We start from the raw sequence: 25345 nt of genomic DNA, 5'->3' as shown, positions 1-25345 counted from the left end.
CCAGTATGTCACAGTCTTCTGGGAGAAAGCATTACCTTGCTGACACCTTGAACTTGGACACCTCCTACCCTCAAAACTGTGAGCCAATAAATTTGTGTTGTTTAAGCCAATAGATCATATGGTATTGGTTTTAGCAGCTAGGAAACTCAACCAGGCTCCCAGTAGCCAAACATGGGAGAATCTGAGCACCAAAATAAATCATTAGTTATGGATGATAACTTATTGAGTAAAATCAGAATCCATGTGTCCAAACTGATATAAAAAATTAATTAATAAATGGGGAGAAGAATAAGTTGTTCATTATAGTAAAAATTCCAATTAATATATGTAGAAGAAATGCCAGAATTAGAAATAACTTTGGCAACCATCATAGTAAAAATTCAGACAACAGCAATGGACAGTAAAATAAGAGGGTGAAAATGCACTGAAAATGCAAAATACTTCCCCACAAAATATTAACTACAAAGAAAACAAAAAAGATAAAACACCTTTAGAGTGGAGAAACTTGATAGACACCTTAATCAAGGGATCAAAGTTAACACCACCAATAATGGACAAATAGATACTATGTGATACCTAATAAGATGCAGTAAGAAAAACATGCACTACTTCTATGCAGTCCAAAACGTATAGCTGGTTCTAAATATCAAAATGACAAACCCAAACTGAGAGACATTCTACAAAATGACTGACCTATAATCCTCAAAAATGTAATGGTCATGAAAGTCAAGGAAAAACTAAGGAAATATTTCAGATTGGAGAGGGCTGCAGACAAATAACTGAATGTAATACATGGTTCATGGCTTGATCCTTTTGCTGAGGATGACATTATTGGAGCAACTGATAAAACTCAACAGGGTCTGTGCTGGTTTGAATGTATTATGTCCCCCAGAAAAAGCCATATTCTTTGATGCGATCTTGTGGGGCAGACATATTAGTGGGGATTAAGTTGGAATGTTTGGATTAGGTTGTTTGCATGGAAATATGCCCCATCCAACTGTAGGTGATAACTCTGATGAGATAATTTCCATGGTGGTGTGGCCCCACCCATTTAGGGTGGGACTTGATCAGTGGAGCCATATAAATGAACTGACAAACAGAAGGAACTCAGTGCAGCTGAGAGTGACATTTTGAAGAGGAGCTACAGCCAAGAGGGACATTTTGAAGAAAGCACAGGAGCTGCAGATGAGAGATAGTTTGAAAACTCCCGTTCAAAGCAGACTCTTGCTCCAGAGAAGCTGAGAGAGGACAAATATCCCAAGTGAAACTAAGAGTCACATCTTTGAGGAACTGCAGCCTAGAGAGGAACATCCTGGGAGAAAGCCATTTTGAAACCAGAACTTTGGAGCAGATGCCAGCCACGTGCCTTCCCAGCTAACAGAGGTTTTCCAGACACCATTGGCCATCCTCCAGTGAAGGTATCCAATTGCTGATGTGTTACCTTGGACACTTTATGGCCTTAAGACTGTAACTGTGTAACCAAATAAACCCCCGTTTATAAAAGCCAATCCATTTCTGGTGTTTTGCATTCCGGCAGCATTAGCAAACTAGAACAGGGTCTCTGAGTAAGAAATATGTTGTAGATTTTTGTGCTATTTTTTTGCAACTTTTTTGTAAGTTTGAAAATATTTCAAAATAAAATTTTCTTTTATTAGAGAAGTTGTGAGTTTATAGAACAATCATGCATAGAATACAGCATTCCCTTGCACTGGTATGGACATTCGTTGCAACTGATGACGGCATATTTTTATAATTGTACTATTAAGCCCATGGTTTAACTTAGGGCTATCCATATATGCAATGTAGTTCCACGGATGTTTTTTAATTTTTATTTTGTTAATATAAACACAATTTAACATTTCCCCTTTTAATCATATTCAGATATATATAGAGAGCTGTTAATTGCGTTCACAACATTGGGCTACCATCACCACCAAACATTACCAAAACATTTCCATCATTCCAAATAGGAACCCTGTATATTTTAAGCTTTAACTTCCCATTCCCTGTCCTGACCTCATCCCCTAGTAACCTATTGTGGTGGATTAGAACTGTATGTACCCCAGAAAATCATGTTCTTAAAGCTAAACTATTCCTGTAGGTGGGCACCCATTGTAAATTGGATCTTCTGATAATGTTACTTAAGTTAAGGCATGGCCCAGGGAGGCTCTTAATCCTCTTACTGGAGTCCTTCATAAGGGAATGAAATTCAGACAGAGAGAGAGCCAGGGAAGCAAGAAGCTGAAAGCAAAGAAACCTGAAAAAGAAGGGAGAGACAAATACACGTCATCATAGCCTGGCCATGTGACAGAGGAGTCCAAGATTGCCAGTAGCCAGTCTTCGGGAAGAGAGCATCATCTTGATGATGCATAGATTTGGACATTTCCATGGCTTCAAAACTGCAGACTTGTAAGCTAGTATATTTCCATAAATAAAGTCAATGCATTTCAAGGTATCTGCTTTGAGCAGCTTAGCAAACTAAGAAACACCCATATTCTAGATTCTAACTCTATGAGTTTACTTATTCTAATAGTTTTCAAATCAGTGAGATCATACAATATTTGTCCTTTTGTGTCTGTCTTATTTTACCCAACATGATGTCTTCAAGGTTCATCTGTGTTGTTGTATGAATCAGGACTTCATTCCTGTTTATAGTGAAATAATATTCCATTGTACATATATACCACATTTGATTTATCCATTCATCAGTTGATGGACACTTGGGTTGCTTAGAAATTCTGGCAACTATGAATAATGCCACTATGAACATCAGTGTGAAAATATCTGTTCAGTTCTTGCTTTTGATTTTTTTGGGTATATACCTAGCAGTGGGATTGCCGGGTCATATGGTAACTCTACACTTAGCTTTCTGAGGAACTGCCAAACTCTTCCATGGTGGCTGCACCATTTTACATTCACCAGCAATGAATGAGTGTTCCTATTTCTCTGCATCCTCTCCAACACTTGATATTTGCTGTTTTTTTTTTTTTTAATAGTAGCTATTTTAACAGGTGTGAAATGGTATTTCACTGTGATTTTGATTTGCATTTCCCTGATGGCTAGTGATGTTGAGCATCTTTCCATGTGCCTTTGGGCCACAAAATAAAATTTTTAAAAATACTACTGACCCAGAACCCATGAATCTCGAAGACAACTGTATAAAAATGTAGCTTATGAGGGGTGACAATGGGATTGGGAAAGCCATAAGGACCACACTCCACTTTGTCTAGTTTATGGATGGATGAGTAGAAAAATAGGAGAAGGAAACAAACAGACAAAGGTACCCAGTGTTCTTTTTTACTTCAATTGCTCTTTTTCACTTTAATTATTATTCTTGTTATTTTTGTGTGTGTGCTAATGAAGGTGTCAGGGATTGATTTAGGTGATGAATGTACAACTATGTAATGGTACTGTGAACAATCGAATGCACAATTTGTTTTGTATGACTGCATGGTATGTGAATATATCTCAATAAAATGAAAATTTAAAAAAAAATACTACTGAAACTGAACATATTGCACAGCTATACATTTAATTTATTAAACTTGTCATAAAACATGGCCTTAAGATAGTTAATTAGTATAAAACAAAAATTGAATTGTGGGAAGAAAAGGATGGCTAAAAAAAGTTCTCTACATAGTGTAGTTTGACATTCCTTAACAGTGCCATTCTTTCATACTTTTCAAGAACTAATTCATAGCTGTTTTGCTTCAATACCTCCTACTCAAATATAAAATTGAAGAAACGTACCACATGCTTCCACATGTCAGAAACTGCACAGGTACAAAAACTCTGCAATTTGTGCCCTGATCAAGATGGCAGAGTGAGATGCTCTAGGGCTCTGTACGCCTATAGAAGCTGCAAACAAACTCCAAGATCTGGCGGAAACATCTTTCTCAAAGTTCCCTGTTACTGCAGTAACAGGGCAAGCATCAAGACAAGAAAAAGTCCACTTAAAAGTGGTAAGATCATATGGAACCCTGGCTGGCCCCTAACCCACCCCTCACTGACTTGGTATGGAGCCAGCCAACACTTACACTGTGGATCCCTCTTCCCAATTCTGGAGGGAGCAGAGTAACCCTTGTGTACATACTGGGAGCATATATTTCTGGCCCAATCTGTCTGGTAGTGGCCTGAGAGACTTGCCACCCCTAGAACTTGTCCTGCGTGTAGAAGGCAGCTCACCAAGCTCTCCTACAGAATGCCATAGGAAAGCAATAAAGTGGCTGTCTGGGGCAAGGGGTTGCTGGCTGTTGAATATGTAGCACAGTACCCAGCATCATGAGGAAACTGTTTCCTAGGGAAGACAGGACATTCTTATCCATGTTAACAGGGTGTTCTGGTTTGCTAATGCTGTCATTATGCAAAATACCAGAAATGGATTGGCTTTTATAAAGGGGGTTTATTCAGTTACAAAGTTACAGTCTGAAGGCCATGAAAATGTCCAAATGAAGGCATCAGTACAAGTATACCTTCACTGAAGGAAGGCCAACGGAATCTAGAAAACCTCTGTTAGCTGGGAAGGCATGTAGCTGGCGTCTGCTAATCCCAGGTTGGGTTCCAGCTCCACTCTCAGCTCCTAAGCATTCTTCAAAGCATCTCTCTTGGCTGGAGCACCTCCTTCTGTCCGTGAACTCTTCCACAGGACTCCAGTGATTCAACTAAGACCCACCCTAAATGGGTGGGGTAACACCTCCATGGAAATTATACAATCAAAGGTTTTGCCCAGTTGATTGAATCACATCTCCATGGAAACACTCAATCAAAGGATTTCGACGTAATCAACACTAATATGTCTGCCTGCACAAGACTGCATCAAAGAACATGGTGTTTTGGGGGACATTAACACATCCAAACCAGCACTCAGGGCAATTACCAGGGCCACATGCACATACACATAAGAAGCTTGCCCAGAAAAATCATGGTGGCCCCTATACTTTGGCCTGGAGCTATCCTCTAAACTCAATGTATGGATAATTATGCCCAGAAGAACACTTACACAGATCAAACTGCAAAGAATGGGAAGGGTGTTTTAATGTTTCCTTTTTTTTTTTTTTTTGTCTGTTTTTACCACCTGGCATTTAAGGAAAGCTCTGTCATAATACTAGCTGGATATAAACTCAGGGAACAGATGCCTCAGAGTAAAAATTTCAGCAATAACACAATAAAATATCAAAATGTCCAGGTTTCAACAAAAGATTACAAAACATACAAAGAAACAGGAATCTAAGGCCCAGGCAAAGGAGATAATAAAGCATTAGAAACCATCAATGAGGCCCAGACCTAAGACACACCAGACAAAAACTTTTCAAAATGTTCCTAAATATGCTCAGAGCCAAGGGAAAACATGAACAAAGAACTAAAAGAAATCAGAAAAATGATAACGTGAACACAAGAAGAGTATCAACAGAAAGATGCAAACTATGAAAAGGAACCAAATAGAGCCGTAAAACCAGAGTAACAGAAATTAAAATATCCCTAGAAGGGTTCAACAGCAGAACGGACCCGGCAGAAGAAAGAATCAGTGAGCCTGAAGATAAGAAAACTGAACTCATCCAGCCTGAGGAGAAGAAAGAAGGAATGCAGTAAAGTCAACAGAACCTGAAAAAACCTATGGGACACCATCAAGCATACCTACATCAAACATCAAACATGCCACCACTGTGGCAGTCCCAGAAGGAGAAGAAAAAGAGCAGAAAGAATGGCTGAAAACTTGCAAATTTAATGGAAGACATGAATATACAGCTCCAAGATGCTCAATTCCAAACAGGATAAACCCACATGACGGCATATTAAAATCAAATTGTTGAATGCCAAAGATAAAGAGAGAATTCTGAAAGCTGCATGAGATTAGCAATATGCCACATGTAAGGGAGCCTCAGTAAGTTTAAGTGTCAATTTCTCATCAGAAACCAGGGAAGCAAGAAGCAGTGGGATGACAATATTTAAAAACCATCAATCAAAATTCTGTATCTGGCAAAAACTCCTTCAAAAGATGAGGAGGTGGAGACTTCCAGGAGGATGGCAGAATAGCGAGATGCAGAGCTCACCCCTCTTCCCCAAATGGCAACTGGAAAAGCAGAAACTGTCTGAAACAACTGTTCTGGAGTTCCGGAGATCAGAGGGATACTGCACAGCACCCAGGGAAGAGTGGGAGGAAGAGACTGAGAAAATACAGTCAAAATCTGTGGCACCCATCCCCCACCTTTGAGGAAAGCTGCTTCAGATAGGCCAAGTCCCCGCCGGGTGGGCTGCTGCAGATTGTGAGAGCTGTGGAAGTCCCACCCCCCAACCAAGAACAGTGGGGTCACAGCCCAGTACTGATCTAACCACTGGCCAGCAAATTTAGATCCCAGGTCCTGATGCTTTATCCCATCATGGAAAGGCACCCACCACAACACTGTTTCCATGCAAATCAGAGATGGAGCCACCAAGGGGCTAGAAATATCCAGCTTTCTTAGCACTTTGGGGAATAGCTTGCCTGGGTAGGCCAGGAAAGTGCAGCCTTCCTTTTGGCATCTTTCCTGACCCTCTCCCCAGAGCCCTTTGGAACCAGTCTGCACCCCCAGTGTGAGTGCCTCGCCCTGTTTTGGCTGGGAAATACTGATGAACCAAGTGCAAAGAAGAGCCTTAACACAAACACAATCAACAACAAAATCCTAGAAAAGCGAGAAAATGACCTACAGAATAATCATATTGAGACAATCAGATGCCCAGATACCAGGAAAAAGCGGCAAGCCATCATAAGAAACAGGAAGATATGGCCCAGTCAAAGGAACAAATCAAAAAGTTGGAGGAGATACAGACTTTGGAACAACTATCAAAGATGTTCAAACAAATCTCCTAAACCATTCAAGAGATGAAGAAAAATATGGTTAAAGAGATAAAAGATGTTAGAATGACACTAGGCAAGCAAGAAGAATTTAATAAATGTGAAGAAAAATAACAGAACATATGGGAATGAAAGGCACAGTAGATGAGATGAAAAACATGCTAGAGGAATATAACAGCAGACTTGAATAGGCAGAAGAAAGGATAAGCGAGCTAGAAGACAAAGCATTTGAATTCAAACAGACAAACAGATACAGAAAAGAATGTGAAAAATTCACTGTGCCAGTTTGGCTGTATTATGGCCCCCAAAACGCCATTATCTTTGATGCAATCTTGTGGGGGCAGATTGATTAATCTTTTGATTGGGATGTGACCTTTTGATTGGATGTTTCCATGGAGATATGACCCACCCCACTGTGGGTGATGACTTTGATTGGATAATTTCCATGGAGGTGTTATCCCACCCATTCAGGGTGGGTCTGAATTAAATCACTGGAGCCATATAAAACAGCTGACAAACAGAAGAAACTAAAAGCTGCAACCTAGAGAGACATTTTGAAGACAGCCGTTGAAAGCAGATTTTTGCTCTGGAGAAGCTAAGAGAGGGCAAACATCCCAAGAGCAACATTTTAAAGAACGGACAGGAACTGAGAGAGGAGCTGGAACCCAACCCGGGATCAGCAGATGCCAGCCATGTGCCTTCCCAGCTAACAGGTTTTCCTAGATGCCACTGACCTTCCTTCAATGAAGGTACCCTAATGTTGATGCCTTACCTTGAACACTTTATGGCCTTAAGACTGTAAGTGGAACAAAATAAGCCCCCTTTATAAAAGCCAATCCATTTCTGGTGTTTTGCAAAATGGCAGCATTAGCAAACCGGAACATTCACCATGGTTTATGGGAAACAACTGACATCACACAAAGCATAAACATTCATGTCCTGGGTGTCCCAGAAAGAGAAGAGAAAGGAAAAGGGGTAAAAGGAATATTAGAGGAAATAATGGCTGAGAACATCCAACTCTTATGAAAGATATTGATATCCTAGTCCAAGAAATGCAATGTACTCCAAACCAAAAAAGCCAAATAAACCTACTCCAAGATACATACTAAATAGACTGTCAACTTCCAAAAATTCTGAAAGCAGCAAGAGAAAAACACTCCATAACATACAAGGCACATTCAGTAAGACTAAACACTGATTTCTCATCAGAAATCATGGAGGCAAGAAGTCAGTGAATGGTATAACATGTTTAAGATGCTGAAACAGAAAAACTACCAGCCAAGAATTCTTTATCCAGCAAAACTGTCCTTCAAAAAGGAGGGAGACATAATGTCAACACCCCATTTCAGCATGAAGAAGTTAGAATGGTCATTGCCCAGATACCCCGGAAGATAGAAAGAATTATCAAATACGATGGAGGAATTGTAACAGCAAAGTTAGGATTTAACAAATGATTATGACTACTGACTCATTATATAGATATTTCTTTTTAGCTTCTAGTGTATTAGAACAGTCAAAAGGAAATACCTGAAATTGCTGAACTGTAACCCAGTAGCCTTGATCTTTGATAATGACTGTATAATTACACAGCTGTTATCTTGTGACCATGTGACTGTAAAAACTATGTGACTGATACCCCCTTTATCTAGTGTATGATTAGATGAGTAATAAAATAAAGATATGCATGGGGTAAAGAAAGAGGGAAAGTTTAAAAGATTCACAAACAGAAACTAGGAGAATTCATTCACAAGAGACCTGCCATACAGCAATACTGAGGGGAGTTCTGCAGGCTGAAAAGAAAATACAGGAGAGAGAGGGTTGAAGGACAGTGCAGAAATAAAGATTATCAGTAAGAGCAACTAGAAGGGTAAAAGGAGACAAAAACAAGATATGACATACAAAAGCCAAAGGATAAAATGGTTGTAGAATATACTGCCTTTACAGTAATAACACTGAATGTTAATGGTTAAAATTCCCCAATCAAAAAACGCAGATTGGCAGAATGGATAAAAAAGACTCACATTAGGTCCAAGGAAACAAATAGGATGAAAAGTGAGGCTAGCAAAAGATATTCCACGCAAACAGATATTCCACGCAAAAAAGAGCTGACGTAGTGATATTAAATTGGACAATTTAGACTTTAAATGCAAAGGTGTTATAAGAGAGAAAGAAGGACATTATGTATAATGAAAGGAGTAACCCACCAAGAAGAAATAACAATTATAAATATTTATACACCTAACCATGATGCCCCAAAATACATGAGACGAACACTGGCAAACTGAAGTAAGTAACAGACTTCTCTACAATAATAATTGGAGACTTCAATTCACCACTACCATCAATAACCAGATCATTTAGACAGAGGATCAATCAGGAAACAGAGAACTGGAATAATATGATAAATAAACTAAACCTAACAGACATTTGCAGAACACTGCATCCAAAACAGCAGGATATACATTCTTCTCAAGTACTCATGGACCATTCTCAAGGATAGATCTCTTAGTGGGTGTTCCACTTTGCTAATGCTGCCAGAATGCAAACACCAGAAACGGATTGGATTTTATAAAAGGGGGCTTATTTGGTTACACAGTCACAGTCTTAAGGCCATAAAGTGTCTAAGGTAAGCATCAACAATCAGGCACCTTCATTGAAGGATGGCCATTGGCGTCCGGAAAACCTCTGTTAGCTCCGAAGGCACATGGCTGGTGTCTGCTTGCTCCCAGGTTGCATTTCAAAATGGTGTTCTCCAAAATGTTGCTCTTGGGGCATTTCGTCCTCTCTTAGCTGCAGCTCTCTAAAATGTCACTCTTAGTTGCTCTGAGCTCCTTCTGTCTGTGAACTCTTTTTATAGGACTTCAGTGATTCAATTAAGATCCACCCTGAATGGGGGGGGTAATACCTCCATGGAAATTATCCAAAGGTCTTGCCTGCAGTTGACTGAGTCACATCTCCATGGAAATACTCAATTAATAGATTCCAACATAATCAACACTAATATGTCTGCCCCTACAAGACTGCAATAAAGAATATGGCTTTTTCTGGGGGACACAATATATACAAACCAGCACAGTAGGGAACAAAACAAGTCTCAATAAATTTAACAAGACTGAAATTATACAAAGCACTTTCTCTGACCATAATGGAACAAGTCTGGAAATCAATTAACAGGCAAAGAATTGAAAAATTCAAAAAAACATGGAGGTTAAAACAACACATTCTTAAACAACCCATGGGTCAGAGAAGAAATTGCAATAGAAATCAGTAAATATCTTAGGATGAACGAAAACAAGAACAAAACATAACAGAACTTATGGGATGCAGTGAAAGCAGTGCTGAGAGGGACACTTATAGCCCTAAAAGCCTACATTAAGAAGGAAGAAAGACCTAAAATAAAAAACCAAATTGCTCAACTGGTGGAACTAGAAAAACAACAGCAAACTAACCCCAAAGCAAGCAGAATGAAAGAAATCACAAAGAGTAGGGAAGAAATAAATGAACTGAGAACAATAAGACACTAGGGAGAATAAACAAAACCAAAAGTTCTATGAGATTAATAAAATTGACAAAAACCTTTGACTGACAAAGAAAAAAAAAAGAATATGCAAATAAATAAAATCAGAAATGAGAAGGGGGACATTACTTGACCCCACAGAAACAAAAAAGACCATAAAAAGATAATATGAACAACTGTATTCCAACAAATTAGACAGATTAAATAAAATGGAAAATTTCCTAGAAACACACAATCTACATTGACTCTATAATAGAAGACCAACAAACCAGTTACAAGTAAAGAGATTAAATCAGTCATCAAACACCTACCAACAAAGAAAACACAGGACCAGATGACTTCGCAGGTGAATTCTACCAATCATTCCAGGAAGAATTAATACCAATCCTATTCAAACTCCTCCAAAAAATTGAAGAGGAAGGAACACTACCTAACTCAGTGTATGAAGCCAACATCACCCTAATACCAAAGCCTGATAAGGATAATAAAAGAAAATTACAGACCAATCTCTCTAATGAAAAAATCCTCAAGAAAATACTTCCAAATCAAATCCAACAGCACATTAAAAGAATTACACACCATAACCAAGTGGGTTTTATTTCAGGAATGCAAGGGTGGTTCAACACAAGAAAACCAATTAATGTAATACACCACATTACAAATCGAAAGGGGGAAAAACACAAGATCATCTCAATCAATGCAGAAAAGGAATCTGAAAAATCCACTACCCTTTCTTCATAAAAACTCTTTGAAAAATAAGAATAGAAGGAAATTTCCTCAACATGATAAACAGTACATATGAAGAAGCCACAGCTAACATCGTATTCAATGGTGAAAGACCGAAAGCTTTCCCTCTAAGATTGGGAAAAAGACAAGTGTGCCCACTGTCACCACTGTTATTAACAATGTGCTAGAAGTTCTAGCTAGAGCAAGTAGGCAAGAAAAAGAAATAAAAGGTATCCAAATAGGAAAGAAGTAAACCTTTCACTATGTGCAGTTGACATGATCATACATTTACAGAGTCCTGGGAAATCTACCAGAAAGTTACTAGAGCTAATAAACAAGTTCAGCAAACTGATGGGATACAAGAGCAACATACAAAAATTAGTAGTGTTTCTATACACTAGTAAAGCAATCTGGGGAGGCTATCAAGAAAAAAATGCCATTACAATAACAACTAAAAGTATCAAATATTTTGGAATAAACTTAATCAAGGATGCAAAAGACCTATATTCAGAAATTCACAAAACAATGCTAAAAGAAATAAGGAAGACCTAAATATATGGAAGGACAGTCTGTGATCATGAATTGGAAAACTAAGTATCATTAAGATGTCAATTCTACCTAAATTGATTTAAAGAATCAACACAATTGCAACGGCCTACTTTGAAGAAATGGAAAAGCCAATTATCAAATTTATGTGGAAGGGTAAGGGGCCCTGAATAGCCAACAACATCTCAAAAATGAAGAACAAAGTTGGAAGACTCACACTTCTTGACTTCAAAGCATATTGCAAAGCTAAGTCATCAAAACAGCATGGTAATGGCATAAAGATAGAATATTGATCAATGGAACCAAATTAAGAGTTCTGCAACAGACCCACACATTTATGGTCAATTGATTTTTGACAAGGCTGCCAAGTTCACTCAACTAGGACAGAACAGTCTCTTCAACAAATGGTGCTGGGAGAACTGGATATCCATATTCAAAATAATCAAAGAGGACACCCCTCTCACACCTTACACAAACTTTAACTCAAGATGGATCAAAGACCTAAATATAGAACTAGGACAATGAAACTCCTAGAAGAAAATGTAAGGAAGCATCTTCAAGATTTTGTGATAGGCAGTGTTTTCTTAGATTTTATACCCAAGTAAAAAGCAACAAACGTAAACACAGATAAATGAGACTTCCTCAAAATAGAAGACTTTGGTGCTTCAAAGGAACTTGTCAAAAAGGTAAAAGGCAACCTAGCCAATGGGAGGAAATACTTGGAAACCACATATCTGATAAGGGTTTAATTCACAGGTTATATTAAAAAAATCATACAATTCAACAACAAAAAGACAAATAACCCACATAAAAAATGGGCAAAAGTCTTGAATAAACATTTTCCAAAGAGGAAATACAAATGGCTAAAAAGCACATGAAAAGCTGCTCAACATCACTAGCTAACAGGGAAATGCAAATCAAAACCACAATGAGATATCATCTCACACCTACTAGAATGGCTACTATTAAACAAACAGAAAATTACTAGTGTTGGAGAGGATGTAGAGAAATTGGAACACTCATTCACTGCTGGTGGGAATGTAAAATGCTACAGTCACTGTGGAGGACAGTTTGGCGGTTCCTCAGGAAGTTAAGTATAGAGTTGCCTTACATTCCAGCAATCTGCTACTTGGGATATAACCAGATCTGAAAGCAGGGACATGAACAGACATTTGCTCACTGATGTTCATCGCGGCATTATTCACAATTACCAAAAGATGGAAATGACCCAAGTGTCCCTCAACAGATGAATGGAGGAACAAAATGTGGTAGATACATACAATGGAATATTATTCAGCAGTACAAGGAATGAAATCCTGAAATATGTAACAACATGAATGAGCCTTGAGGACATATGTTAAGTGAAATAAGTCAAACACAAAAAGTCAAATATTGTATGATCTCACTGATATGAACTAATTATAATATGTAAACTCATCAATAAAATATAGAATATAAGTTACCAGGATATAGAAAGAGGCTAAAGAATGGGGAGCAGTTACTTAACATGTATAGAATGTTTAACCAGGGTGATCACAAACGTTTGGAAATGGACAGAGGTAATGGTAGCACATTATTGTGAGAATAATTAACAGTGATGAGTGATGTGTGTGTGGTGTCATATATGTCACCAGAAGGAAAGTTAGAGGTTAAAACTTGGGAACGTATAACACAGTGAATCTTATAGAGGACAACTGTGAGAACAAATATTAAAAAGTTCTTTCATGAACTAGAACAAATGTACAATACTATTACAAGGACTTAATAATAGAAGGGTATATGGAGGGAAAATGTACCTATTGCAGACTATGGACCATGGTTAATGGTAAAATGTTAATATTTTTTCATCAACAGTAACAAATATACCACACCAATACTATGGGTCAATAATGGGTGGGGGGAGGGGATAAGGGCTATGAAAGGATTTGGGATTTTTTATTTTTATTCCTTTTCTGGAGTAAAGAAAAGGTTCTAAATTTGATCATGAGGCTGTATGCACAACAATGTGCTGATACTGTGAACCAGTGATCATATACTTTGGATGGTTTCTATGCCATGTGAATATATCTCAAAAAAATCGTATTTAATTAAAAAAAAAGCACATGAAAAGATGCTCAACATCACTAGCTATTAGGGAAATGCAAATCAAAACCACAATGTGGTATCATTTCACACCTACTAAAAGGGCTACTTTTAAACAAACAGAAAATTACAAGTGTTGGAGAGGATGTAAAGAAATAAGAACATTTATTCATTACTGGCGGCAATGTAAAATGGCACAGCCGCTGTGGAAGACAGTTTGGCATTTCCTCAGAAAGCAAAGTATAGAGTTACCATGTGACCAGCAATCCCACCACTAGGTATATCCTCAGAAGAACTAAAAGTAGGAACACAAACAGACATTTGCACACTGATGTTCATAGGGCATTATTCCCAATTGCCAAAAGATGGAAACAACTTGAGTGTCCATAAACCAATGAATAGTTATATATATATATATATATATATATATATATATATATATATATACACCATGTTTTCTTTTAACTATTCATATATACACTATAGTCATAGTCATATATAACTATATATATATATATATATATATATATATATATACACACACACATACGATGGTATATTATTCAGCTATAAGAAAACATGAAGTCCTGATGCTTGTGACAACATGGATGAACCTTGAAGACATTATCTTGAGTGAAATAAGCCAGACCCAAGAGGATAACTACTTTATGATCTCAGTAATATGAACTAAATATAATGAGCAAACTCATGGAGTTAATACCTAGAATTAGGTTACCAGAAGAAGGAATGAGGGTGGTGGGGAGGTGATGCTTAATTTGTGCATAATTTTTAACGAGGTTGAATTTAATCTAAATGGCTAGAGGTGATGATAGCACATTATTGTGAGTGTAATTAATGTGAATCATGTGTGTGATTGTGGTTCAAAGGGAAATTTAGGGCTGTATAAGTCACTAGAACGAAAGCGAGAGAATGAAACATGGGACTGAATAACAGAGAATCCTGTTGTGGACAGTGACTGTGGTTAATCACACAAATATAAGAATATTCCTCCATGAACTAGAACAAATTATGTTTGTGATGGTTTGGATATATTATGTCCCCCAAAAAAGTCTTGTTCTTTAATGCAATCTTGTGGGGGCATATTTATTAGTCTTTTTATTAGGGTGGAACCTTTTGGTTGAATGTTTCCATGGAGATGTGACTTACCCAACTGTTGGTGATACTTTTCATTAGATTATTTCCATGGAGGTGTGGCCCTGTCCATTCAGGGTGGATCTTGATTAGCTCACTGGAGTATTTAAGACAGAAGCTAAGAGCTGACACAGACCCAGATGCTTGCTGATGCTTGGAGACAATTGGACGTGCAGAAAGAAGGATGTCTGGAGATGATGCTGAGCTAAGAGATGAAGCCCAGAGTTTGCCCTGGAGAAGCTAAGAGAGGACCCCCAGATGCTTAGAGAGATATGTCCTGGGAGAAAGAAGCAAGGATGCAGAAGAGCTGAGAGACAGCAGCTAAGACAGATGCCCAGAGACAATTTGGAGAGAGCCATTTTGAAATACAACCCAGGAGCAAAGGACCAGCAGATGCCAGTCACATGCCTTCCCAGCTGACAGAGGTATTCCAAACACCATCAGCCATTCTTCAGTGAAGGTATCATCTCGTTGACGCCCTTAGTCTGGACTCTTCTATGGCTTTAGAACTGTGATCTTGTAACCTAATAAATCCCCTTTATAAAAGCCAATCTATTTCCGGTGTTTTGCGTAACAGCAGCATTAGCAAACCGACACAATGTCACTATTACAAAATGTTAATAACAGGATGGTATATGGGAAAAATACACCTAATGCAAACTATGAAGTATAGTTAACAGTAATACTTTAATATTCATTCATCAATAGTAACAAAGGTACCACACCAATGCTAAGGGTCAATAATAGGGGGGTAGAAGGGCAATGGGGTTTTTCTCTTTGAAGCAATGAAAATGTCCTAAAATTGATTTTTGGTGATGAAAGCACAACTCTGTGATTATACTGAGAGCTACTGACTACTTGTTAGATAGACTACGTGGTATGTGACTAAAACAGCTTTAATTAAAAAAAGTAAAGAAAAAAGAAGAACATTACCAGATAAAATCACCACTAAATTAGCCCTACAAGACATGCGAAAGAAAAGTTCTCCAGCTTGAAAAGACACCAAACAATAGATTGAAGCCACATGAAAAAATAAAGATTTCTGTTAAAGGTAAGTATTATTGCATTTTTGGTTTGTAACTCTATTGTTCAATTCCTACAGGATCTAAAAGACACATACATAAAATGTAATGAGAAAGCAGTTATTTGGGGGAATGGAGAGTTTATGCAAAATGGGTATAGTGTTACTCTTTGGGGAGATGGGAAAGTTTTATTAATGGAAGGTGATGAGGGTACTGCAATATACAGAATGTGATTAATCGCCCTGAATAGTATGCTTGGGAGTGGTTAAGATAGGAAGATTTATGTTGGATATATGTTCCCACAATAACAAAAAAAGGAGCAACTAAAGAGACTGTGTCAGTTTGGATGTATTGTGTCCCCCAAAATGCCATCATCTTTGAAGCAATTTTGTGGGGGCAGATGTATTAGTGTTGATTAGGTTGGAATCTTTGATTGAATGTTTCCAGGGAGATGTGACTCAATCAACTGGGTGAGAGTTTGATTGGATAATTTCCATGGCAGTGTTACCCTACCCATTCAGGGTGGGTCTTTATTAAATCACTTGAGTCCTATAAAAAGAGTTCACAGAGAGAAGGAGCTCAGAGCAACTGAAAGTGACATTCTGGAGAAATCTGCAGCTGAGACAGACATTTTGAAGACAGCCGTTGGAAGCTGACATAGACATTTTGGAGAATGCCATTTTGAAACGCAACCTGGGAGCAAGCAGACGCCAGCCACGTGCCTTCCCAGTTAACAGTTTTCCAGATGCCAATGTCCTTTCTCCAGTGAAGGTATCCAATTGTTGATGCTTTACCTTGGACACTTACGGCCTTCAGACTGTAACTTTGTAATCAAATAAACCCCCTTTATAAAAGCCAATCCATTTCTGGTGTTTTGCAAAATGGCAGCATTAGCAAACTGGAACAGAGACAATGACAATTAAAGGCAATACATGACCCTGGATAGGATCTAACAAGGCAGGAGAAAAGACTCAAAAGGACATTGGTGGAATATAGACTGTAAGGTTTGTATCAATGCTAAATTTCTTGAACTTGTTAACTGCACTTAAAGTAGATACATAAGTGAATATCCTTGTGCTTAGAAAATGTACATGATAGTATTAAGCATTCAAGGTTGATATATACAACCTACACTCAGAATATGGATTGGTAAATAAACAGCCAGATAGATGGATAGATAGATGGACTGATAGACTGATGGATGGATAGACAGAATGATACAGCAAATGCGGCAAAATGTTAAAATTGCTGGACTAGGGTATCTGAGAGGATAAGGATTTATTGGAATTCTCTATATGGGGTTTATATTATTTTTGTAACTGTCCTGCAAGTTTGAAAGTATTTCAAAATAAAAAATTTTTAAATTAAAAAAAAAAAAAAGACACCTCTGCAACTACACCTAGGGGAAAAATGTCAATAATGATGCGGAAGTTTAGAGGCTCTGTGTACCCCTGAAAGGGTCATGTTCTTTTAACTCATCCTGTGGGTACAGACCTATTGTAGGTGGAACCTTTTGATTAGGTTATTTTAGTTGAGGCCTGCCCAAGAGTGGGTCTTAATCCTCTTACTGGAGTCCTTTTTAAGAGGATAAAAGACAGAAAAACCCCAGAGAAGTTTAGAGAAAAGTCCCAGAGAAGCTAAGAGAAGACCCACAGAAAACAGAGAGGAAGCCCTGAAGCCAGAAGCTGGAAGCAACAAAATCTGGGAGAGAAGGACCAGGAGACTCCAGCTATGTGCTTTCCCATGTGACAGAGGTGTCCCTGATACAGCAGCCTGCGTTCAGAGTCCACGTACTGTCCTGTTGATGCCTTGAGTTGGACATTTTCACAACCTAAGAACTGTAAATTTTAAGTTAATAAATCCCCATTGTAAAAGCCAACCCATTTCTGGTATATTGCATTCCAGCAGCTTTACCAAACCAAAACAAATGGTAAAACTAATCAAATGCTGAATTTTTTGGATTCAGTTATGTGAAACAAAAGCAAGTCTATATCAGATGGGAAAAGTAAACTAAGATCGTCCAAGTACTTGCAATTCCCAAAACCACAGTTCTGAAAAGATAACTATGGTTACTTCTGCCCCACCCTCAAAAAAAGGATAATGTATTAAAAATCAGGTTATCAGATTACAAAACTGTAAGATAATACATGGTCAATAGGCATTCAAAAATTCACAAGTGAAAAACCTGGTCTATGTACTGCAGGGAACTATTTGCCTAATTTTAAGTATATACAAACAAAAATGAGATGAAAAATTAGGATGTCATATCCCAAAATACTAACAATAGTCATCTCTGAAGGTGTAATAATGAGTGATTTTTATTTTCTTCCTTTATTTACCAGTATTTTGTAATTTACACAATGTGTGCATTATTTTTCACACTAAAAACAAAAGTTAAAATAATCTGAAGGTATTATTCAGATTTTAAAATTTTGTTTTCCTTACTACCATTATATTCTTTATGAACCTTAGAGGAAAAAAAAAAATTCCAGCAGTATGAGATATCGATACCTAGTAATACAAGAATTCCTTTTAAAATAAGGCATATTCAAATAATACCTTATTTTGAAACATAATTTTATCAATTATACGTAAGACAGTCTGAGGCAGGATTTAAATCCCAGCTACACCACTTATCGGCTACATGATTTGGGACAAATTATTTAACCTCTCTGTACCAGTTTCCTCGTCTGTAAAATGGGGTTCCTGCTAATTATTTAAAGCACTTAGCAAGCTATTTCTATTATTATTACTGTACTTTCTTTATGTGTGGAGATGCTGAAGCACTAAAATCAGCTAAATCATTTGCCTGACAACAAAGACACTATTTTGTTTTGTTTTGGGGGGAAGGGGGCAAATAAGAGGAGACAGAAAGACAGAGAGACATATACACAGCTAAAATCTTGGGTTTCCTTTCTTAAAATACTACTTGTTTTTAGTTCGCTGGCTGCTAAAACAAATACCATGCAATGGGTTGGCTTACCAGGAATTTATTGGCTCACAGTTTCAAAGGCTAGAAGGCTTGCTTCCTCCCAGGGTCCCACCTTCTGGCTGGGCTGCAATCGTGGGGTGCCTAGGCTTCTCCCTCACATGGCAATGCACAGGGTAACAGGTTCCCCTGACTTCTAGCTTCTGGCTACTCCCCATGGCTTGCTTTCTTTGTCTAATTTCCTTTGCTTATAAGGACTTCAGCCATATTGGATTAAGGCCCACCCTCATTCAGTTTGGGCAAACCTTAACTAAAAACATCTTCAAAGATCCAATTTACAAACAAGTACACACCCACAGGACTAGGGTTTAGGATCTGAGCATGCCTTTTGTGGGGGACAATCCCCAAAACTACTCTTGGGGGTGGGGGGTGGTAGTTAATATAATTAATATAATGCTCAAATATTAGTTTTCTTCCTTCTTTCCTTCCTTCCTGCCTGCCTATCTTCCTTTACAACTCATCCCTGTTTCTTTCTGTACAGAAACAGATGTGCATTTATATTCATTAATATCCCTAAACCACCCTTCCTACAACTTCCATTTAAAAATTAACTGTTTGGAGAGGATCTAAGATGGTGGCATAGAGAGGAGTGGAAGCTAAGTAGTCCCCCTGGAACAACTAAAAAAAAACCAGAAACAACTAGTAAATAATCTGGAATAACTGCAGGGGGACAAACGTGACCGTCCACTCATGATACACTAACCTGAATTGGGAGGAATGCCCGAGATCACAGCATTAAATCTGTAATTAAAAACTGCGGATCCAAATCGGGAGATCCCTCCCCCACAGCCTGAGCTACAAAGCCTCGTGGTGCCAGAGAGAAGCTTTCTCCCAGCAAGTGAATATAGCTCAGCTGAGCTCCAACTGGGGTTTTAATTAGCGAATGTGAACTGCTCACTATGAGGTACAAATCTCCAATAAGTAGACAGAGGCTTTGGGTGACAACTGACCTTGGAGAGCTGGAGGGTCGCCTGGGACTAGCTCTGTTCCTTTTTCGACTCAGTGGAGAAAGCCTCAGCCATTTTCAGTTCCCAGTTCTGTGACCCAGACAAGGGTATAGCACAGGCAGAGAGAGACCATTGAAATGCTAATGACCTCTCCCTAAGGCATCTATCTTCTCTAACAGGAAAGGGGTGAGGCCCAGCTCCACTACCTGCCTTTCATTCAGAACTTACGTCAGTCAAGAATTATAGGCTAATCTTTGCATCAGGCTAAGAGTGCCCCTGCACGGCCCGGTGGCCCGGGGCTTCCCTTGAGGGACAACATGCACTAGTGACGTAGCACAGCCTTCCCTCAGCAGAGGTCCTGGAAGATCACAGCTGAGAAGGGAGGCCCGCTTGGAAAACCCAGGGACGCTACGTCAATGCCGGTGGTTTGTGGGTCAGCAACAGAGAAAATCTGGGGCAAAACTGACATGAAGGCTTACTCTTGCAACAGCCTTGAATCTCCGGGAACACCTGGGAGGTCTGAATATTAAAGCTGCCCTGCCTCCCTGACCACCCAGAAATACGCCCCACGTTCAAGGTGGACAGCTCCAACAACAAACCCAAACTGAGTTCACCAACTGAACCCCACAAAAATCATTTCCCCACACACCACAGAGACAAAGTTGGAGGGAACTGACTTGAGGGGTATAGGTGACTCGCAGACGCCATCTGCTGGTTAGTTGGAGAAAGTGTACACCACCAACTTGTATTTCTGAAAAATTAGATTGGTATTTTTCTTACAACTTGAAAGAACCCTACCAAGCAAAGCAAATGCCAAGAGGCCAAAAACAACAGAAAATCTTAATGCATATGATAAAACCAGACGATATGGAGAACCCGATCCCAAACACCCAAATCAAAATATCAGAAGAGACACAGTACTTGGCACAATTAATCAAACAATTACAATCGAGGAATGAAAACATGGTACAGGATATAAAAGACATGAAGAAGACCATGGAACAGGATAAAAGGGACACAAAGAAGACCCTAGAAGAGCATAAAGAAGACATTGCAAGAGTAAATAAAAAAATAGAATATCTTATGGAAATAAACTGTTGGCCAAATTAAAAAGACTCTGGATATTCACAATACAAGACTAGAGGAAGCTGAACAACACCTCAGTGTCCTAGAAGTCCACAGAACAGAAAATGAAAGAACAAAAGAAAGAATGGAGAAGAAAATCAAAAAAATCGAAATGGATCTCAGGGATACAATAGATAAAATAAAACGTCCAAATTTAAGACTCATTGGTGTCCCAGAAGGGGAAGAGAAGGGTAAAGGTCTAGAAAGAGTATTCAAAGAAATTGCTGGGGAAAACTTCCCAAACCTTCTACACAATATAAATACACAAAGCATAAATGCCCAGCAAAATCCAAATAGAATAAATCCAAATAAACCCACTCCGAGACATATTCTGATCAGACTGTCAAATACTGAAGAGAAGGAGCAAGTTCTGAAAGCAGCAAGAGAAAAGCAATTCACCACATACAAAGGAAACAACGTAAGACTAAGTAGTGACTACTTAGTGGCCACCATGGAGGCGAGAAGGCAGTGGCATGACATATTTAAAATTCTGAGAGAGAAAAATTTCCAACCAAGAATACTTTACCAGCAAAACTCTCCTTCAAATTTGAGGGAGAGCTTACATTTTTCACAGGCAAACAAATGCTGAGAGACTTTGCCAATAACAGACCTGCCCGACTTCAGATTCTAAAGGGAGCCCTATCAACAGAGAGACAAAGAAAGAAGAAAGAGATATAGGGAATTTTAACAGACATATATAGTACCTTACACCCCAAATCATCAGGACACTCATTTTTCTCTAGTGATCACAGATCTTTCTCCAGAAGGGACCATAAACTGGGACACAAAACAAGCTTCAAGAAATTAAAAAAAAAAAAAAAATTGAACATATTCAAAGCACAATCTCTGACCACAGTGGAATACAAATAGAAGTCAATAATTTTTGAATTGTAACTCCACTATTTACTTCCTACATGATATAAAATACACAAACTCTAATGACAAATCAGTGGTTTTGAACTCAATGTAAAATATGTAATTTTTGACAACTAAATAAATGTGGGGGAATGGAGGAGTATAGATACATAGTTTATGTGTCCTACTGAAATTAAGTTGGTATCAAAGAAAAACAAGATTGTTATGGATTTAAAAGTTTAATTTTAAGCCCCACAGTAAACACAGAGAAATTATCAAAGAATATGACCATAGAGATGAAAAGTAAAGTATGGGTTATGAGAAGTGGGGGAAGGGGCAATGGGGAGTTAAGAAATGAGTGTAGGGTTGTTGTTTGAGGTGAAGGGAAATTTCTAGTAATGGATGGTGGGAAGGTGACAGCATTACAACATTCTAAATGTGATTAATCCCACTAATGGAAGGCTAGGGAGGGGGTGGAATGGGAAGATTTAGGCTGTATATATGTTTCCACAATTGAGGGAAAAAAAAAAAAAAAAGACAGTCTAAATAGATGACAATTGAATGCCAAGGATGACCCTGGATGGGATCTGAGGATGGAGGACAGGAGGCTCAAAGGGACACAGCTGAGACACAAGGAAAAGGAAATACAGAATGTAAGCTTTGTATCATTGAATCTCTTGTACTTCTTAGCTGTGCTTAATGGGACTGCATAAAAGAATGTTCTTGTTCATGGGAACTGTGTATGTGAATTATAGTGTTTGTTCAAGGATGTGTGCAGCTAGCTCTCATATGTTCAGAAGACAGAGCAATAGATGATGGATGATAGATACAGAGAGAGAGAGAGGGAGGGAGGGAGGGAAGGAAAGAAATAGCGGTACGACAGCATGTTAAAGTTGGTGGATCGGGGTATCAGGGGAGGGGGGTCAGGGAATGCTGGAGTTCTGTATATGGGGTTTGTATTGTTTTTGCAACTGTTCCTATAACTTTGAATTTATTTCAAAATAAAAAAAAATTAACTGTTTTAACTCAGTTCCCACCAAGTAGCCTGATATTAGATAATTACACCTTAGTCTTTTCCAAGTCAAACACTTCTGTGAAATTTCATCTTTAATGGAATAAAAAGACTTGAATTTTTAAAATGCTAAAAACAAAGAGAAGACTCAATAAATACTTTTGCGGTGATTGTTAAGAACTCACTCTGATCCTAAATTTCCCTGCATTTTACATACATAAAATGTCAAAAGAGGAAAAACTATGAGTAAGGAGACCTGAATCCCAATTTACCCAGGCAAATAATTATTAGGTAAGCAACCTAGCCTCTTGGGCAAAAAGAGGTAGATAAGGTATGTTACTGACAGATTCCAAAATTCTACAGCCTCTATAACAAAGTTAATAACAGGCAATTTCATGCCTCCATGATGCTTTCTCTGACTGAAATGTCCTGTTTCCCCTCACCCTTTCAATGAAGTCTTACTGCACCTTCCTTTAAAAATCACCCATTTCTTAGGTAAAGCCTCCCTGCACCCCAAACAGAACAAAATGATCCATATATTTTGGGCCTCATAGTTGCAATAAATCTATCATAGATAACTATCCATATATCATCTTCACCACAGTACTAACACTTCATGAGGGTAGAAACTGTTTTATGTAACATTTTTGGTGTCCCACATCTTGCACAAAGCTTAGAACACAGCAAGTGCTAAGGATGTCCTAAAAGATTTAAGTCTACAAAGATAAGTTAGGGTTTCTGTGAACTTTCTGTATCCACCATCTGGGAGTTGACCTTAATTTGAAGACCAACAGAGACCAGTTTGCAGCAGAACCAAAGCTATGTCCAAGCTAGATCTGCATATGAGCCAGGTCTACATCTACAGTACAAACTTATCCTTTGCATTGATACAAAACTACCCAAAGGTGATTATTTGGGAATTCTTTGGGGATTATCCTAACAAACCTCAACTCTCTATCCAACAACCTCCTTAGCCTGCTATACTTGGTTCATGGCACTTGTGACCTCCTACCATACCATATAATTTGCTGATGTTTAGTGTTGATGGCTTACTAGAATATAAATTCCATTAAGGCAAGAATTTTTGTCTGTTTTGTTCATTAATGATACCCCGTGCCTGGAACAGTACCTGACACAATGAATGTTTTTTAATCGATAATTCTTCCCTTCTATGATACAGCCCTGAAGACTCAGGAATCATCACCTTCAGAACCCAATTAATTCCACATTAGGCTTCCAAGCAGCCTTCTAAGTATTGGAGGAAAATATTTTTAAGTCCTAAACTGCAACTCTTCTTTTCTTTGCTCTCCTCTTGGTACAGAAATAGTATTCAGGAAATGAAACCAAGTAACAAATCAATGAAATAACTTAAAACTTTCTTCTTTCACTTCCAATAATTACTTCTATGTGGTCTTCACTTTAGATTTTAAACTACTGATGGACAAAGACCAAATTCAATTAATCTAGTATATGCGCTAGATATGTTGGGAATATACTAATCCCTACATGTGACCTTACTGAAAAATTGTGTGCAAAGAGTACAAACCCTCTAATGTGCTATATACATCAATTATGGCAAGATTTTTCTTATGTAGCTAATACGCTTCAGGACAAATTAATTTATCAACTACAATTCTAAATCTATCAAAGAGTCATATAAACATAGGATACTACAGTATTCAAAAAATAGAACCAGGACCTCCACTCCCTAGTTTCAGCCAAATATGGTCCATCCCTACTTCAACCAACTTAGCTTCCAAAAGACCCAACAGCCATTCCAACATGTTCTACACTGTTATTCTAAGGCAGCTCTTACATTCTTAAAGAAAAGTCAGCAATATAAAATTATACTCAAGAGGAGACTCTTCAAGCTGAGGTGCTTGGATATGTTGATCCAAAATAAAACTAGAAACAAAGACTTTTTAAAAGTCGCCCAGTCCTCTCACCTAGCACTGTCAATCTGACAAATTCAGAATCAACTGCTAGGAAGAGCTTACGAAAATGGTTTCACAAGCTCAAACGTGTTAGGCAGGTCGACATAAGCCAGGTCCCTTGTGCTTATCAGAAATATCAGCAAGTCTGCCTGGTAGTTAGATTTCTGTAATCACTCAGTTTTGCTTAAACACCCTAAAAAGAATTAATATTCTAGATATGAGCTTATGAAAATAAGGGTGAGCTAAAGTCTCAGGAAACAGATGCCAGTTTGATGACTAAAATTTATAGGACATGGGGAAAAAATGAGAAATCGAAATAGAAAATAATCTTTAGACACTATTTTCTCCACAACACTAAGAGTATGGGGTGGGTTTCAACCCCCGAGTTTTTAATTAGCTTTCTAGCCACAAAATCGCAACGAAGTCATCAAGAGTAATTCCTCATGGTGTGATCCTGTTTTTTGGATGACCCGAGACTTGCCCTGGTGCCTCCACATATCCATCTGGCCATCCTGTCTTTCTGCCCTTCCCCCTAAACTTGTCTGGAATAAATGATAAGTAAGTGAAATAATAACCAACACTAAATGTGACGCTAAAGTTGGCATT

General features: G+C 38.2%; 1 protein-coding gene across 3 annotated transcripts in view; it reads right to left on the bottom strand.

Moving 5' to 3' along the window:
• MOB1B (MOB kinase activator 1B) overlaps nucleotides 1–25345 on the bottom strand; it is a 144014-nt gene that overhangs the window by 117659 nt on the left and 1010 nt on the right. The window lies entirely within an intron of this gene.

Source organism: Choloepus didactylus, chromosome 3 (genome assembly GCF_015220235.1).
Source record: "Choloepus didactylus isolate mChoDid1 chromosome 3, mChoDid1.pri, whole genome shotgun sequence".
NCBI classification, from domain to species: Eukaryota; Metazoa; Chordata; class Mammalia; order Pilosa; family Megalonychidae; genus Choloepus; species Choloepus didactylus.
This window is presented reverse-complemented; position numbering and strand designations above follow the sequence as displayed.